Source organism: Neopelma chrysocephalum, unplaced genomic scaffold, assembly GCF_003984885.1.
Source record: "Neopelma chrysocephalum unplaced genomic scaffold, ASM398488v2 Primary Assembly neopelma1_97390, whole genome shotgun sequence".
Classification (NCBI taxonomy): Eukaryota; Metazoa; Chordata; class Aves; order Passeriformes; family Pipridae; genus Neopelma; species Neopelma chrysocephalum.
Genome location: NW_020926031.1, coordinates 2,886,168 through 2,889,501, shown reverse-complemented (window position 1 = coordinate 2,889,501; position 3,334 = coordinate 2,886,168). Strand labels below are relative to the sequence as shown.

General features: G+C 33.6%; 1 long non-coding RNA gene across 1 annotated transcript; it reads left to right on the top strand.

Moving 5' to 3' along the window:
- Positions 1 to 669: 669 nt before the first annotated feature.
- Positions 670 to 2,167, top strand: LOC113961789. The gene is made up of 4 exons (XR_003532382.1): positions 670 to 697; positions 1,148 to 1,338; positions 1,639 to 1,683; positions 1,881 to 2,167. It is a non-coding gene; the product is annotated as an uncharacterized LOC113961789 (long non-coding RNA).
- Positions 2,168 to 3,334: the final 1,167 nt, after the last annotated feature.

Genomic DNA, 3,334 nt, shown 5'->3' with positions numbered 1-3,334 from the left:
TATATAAACCAGAACATCTTTACATAGGAAATGCAGTTTAATAGTATCATACAGGTCCTAAAAAAAGACAGCAAATTGAAAGCAAATGGTTAAAGAATTTGTTAGCAAATAGGATTAAATAGGCTGAAAGATGTTTCCCAGCCTTGGCATCAAGCAGGGAGCCTCACTGGGGCCTGGATAAGCAGTGGAAAGCCTTGTACACAGACCTTGCTATCTCCCTAGTAAAGTCATATTTGCAAGTGAAGGACATTGATAGAGATTCTCAAAATAGTGTGCTAGGGGAAAAGGGGGGTGGGTTAGACTGAAAACACAGCACATGCTTTGAGAACAAAAAGTCCTCTCACAGATTTACATTTTCCAAACTCCATTGACGCATGTGAAAGAAAACACAGACGATAAATTCTCGTTCTCAGTGCACATTTCAAGACATCACTTTAATTATTCCTATCAGTTCCGTTGTCTATTGCACTCCCATTTCTACCTCCCCCAACATATGAATGATACTTTCCATGTTTTCAGCAGCACTTTTTGTGTACCCAATCTGCAGGTGCACCAAATACCTTGGCAAGGGGCAAACTGATTATCACTTAAGAAAACAGTAACACTGTATAGTTCATACTTCTTCAAGGTCTTGAGTGAGCATAAATTCTCTTGAAAACGAAGTTATTGCACTTCAAGCATCAAGACAACGAACCAGGTAAGTCTTGTTACTGCTTGTAGAGATGATTTTACCGTATTTTGTAATTTATAAACTTTTTTTCTCTCTCTTATGCAGTTGTTAAGTAATTCAAATAACTATTTTCTCAGGTCTTAAATACAAAAGCCTCAAATACTGTGCAATAGTGCAATATACTGAAAAGAGGATATTGTTACTAACTTGTAATAATTTTCAGGTCAATTCTACAGAGCTGCTCTTCATTTTTTCTGAGAACTCTACACTTTCTTGTATATATTTCAAAATATGTACTGATGAATTTTTAACATACTAAGTATCGTAACATCTCTGCTGAATCCTAGGTAATAATGTTGGCTACCTCATACTTTAACCTCTGTTCTAACCTGCACAGGTTTTTAACAGCCTTACAGTTTCCTGTGTAAAGAACATAACTAATTTTTATTTTCCCTAATATCTACATTTATATTCCAGGTTTACTCTTGCCACAAGTGGAGTTCATCTTGATCTGGCTCGTTGTTCCTTTTTCCTATGCATATACTTCTTTGAGAATTGCTTCTAAAGAGGTATAGGGCATGGGAAAATGGGGCAATTGAGGTACTTCACCACTCATTTCAAATAGCTGAGAAATGTATAGCGAAAACAGATGTATGAAGAAATTACAGGTAAATTTATTAAACTCCCAATTAACCATCAAAACCTGCATAAAAAGATGCTGTTATTATTTCTCTGTTGGTTTTATCTTAAAATCTGATTTATTACAAGAGTAATATTTTAAGCATTTATCCAAATACATTATATATATATATATATCTGTCTATCTTGCTTGGTTTGATGTTCTAAAACATATGCATTGCTGAGAAGTTACTCCTGTAGTCCTTATTCCCATAAACCTCCAATTGAAAATAATGGAAATGCAGTCTCACAAACTGCAAAAAATGCAGCTCTGTCTCCCTGTCTCACAGGTGCTGGGAATCATTCTTCATTGAATCCAGTTAGTGCTGACTCAGGTATGTAAAGCCCAGTCATGCAAACACCTCCTACCTAAGGGGGCTGTCTGCAATGTACCCTTTATTCTTAGGACTTGAACTTCTAAGATCGTAAGTACCTTTTACATGCATGTTTGAAATTACAAATTCTTCTAAAACGCAGACAGTTAATAGTAAATCAAATAATAAACATCCTATTTTTTCTCTTTCACTCACAGGTACCTTGGAGGTGGAAGTGTAGAAGCTCTCTTGGCTTTTTTCATTCAGCAGAAAAACAGTCATTAAACACAATTTTTATGTTTCTGTCCAATTACTTTTATTTACTCTAAATAACAATGTATCATGTCAATTGGAGGGTGAATACTGCTATTATGAAATAATGTAACAATACATAACATATGTCAAATAAAAATCTTATGTTTCAGTCACAGGTCAAAAGTTTGTGTTACACTACATCACAGTTTCTAACAAGTCTTGTAAAGCTGTGGGCTTAGAAAAAGCAAAACAAGGTGCATTACAAATCACTTAACCCAGTGGTTATCATTATGCTACATTATTCAATATCAAATAAACATTTTTAAAGTTACTTTTCATTTATCTCTAACATACTAGTGTTGGAGGACTACTTTATTTACATGTCACTTTTTTCTTAAATTAAAAGGCAATTAAAATGACATCCACAACCATATCTTAGCTCACTGATGTCATATCAAAGCTTGTGGTAAAGGGAAGCTTCTGAGAGAAGGGATTTTTTTTATATATATATAAAAAGACATTAAATCTAATAACACTCATTAAAATCATGAAGAACCTCCAGAATTATTGCACATAAAGGTGGAAAAAAACACATACAAAACAAACAAAAATATAAACAAACAAGAGACAACACCCCCCATATAACTTATAGTTTCTCATATTTCACAGAAATCTCACATTAATGTAAAACTAAAAAAAAGCAATTGTATCAAAAAATGTGTGTTTTACCTCAAATACATCCCTTGTGTAACTTAGCCTAACACAAATCCCAGATCCCAATGCAACAGCACTACACTGATGCTTTTTTTTCTTAAGACACAAAGTATGCAATTTAAATTAGAAGCTAATAGGAATAATAATGTCATATTGGCTATTACCAAAAATATCTCTAGGAACATCTCTTAAACACACATGAAAAAATATTTCAGGTAATTCCTCAATATTTCTGGTGGGATTTTTGTTGTTTTTTTAATGCTCTAAGGCATTCCAAGAATGAATACATATGCTTAAAGAAACATATACTGAAAAAATATATGTATTGCATATTAATGCAGTGAATATTATGAAACAAATCCACTGTCTCCCAACAGAAGGCACATCACCAGAAGAAGCAGGAAAGTAATTATGTTAATCTAAATTATAAGGCCTACACTTTTAAAAATTTCTGGTCAACTAAAATTTTCTTTTTGTTGTGGTGTTACATTGTGTTATCACTTACAACTTAAAAGCAGCTCTTCCTGCCCTGATAGTCTCTTCCTGAATTTGCACTGCCAGTGGCAGTTTTCAAACCCTTCCATAAATGCCTTTAACTTAGTAAAGCAGCAGTTAAAAATATATACATATATATAAAACAAACCCACAATTTTCTGTTATGATGGTGGGTTACAGGTAAGACAGACCTCCCCTGCTAAAGGAA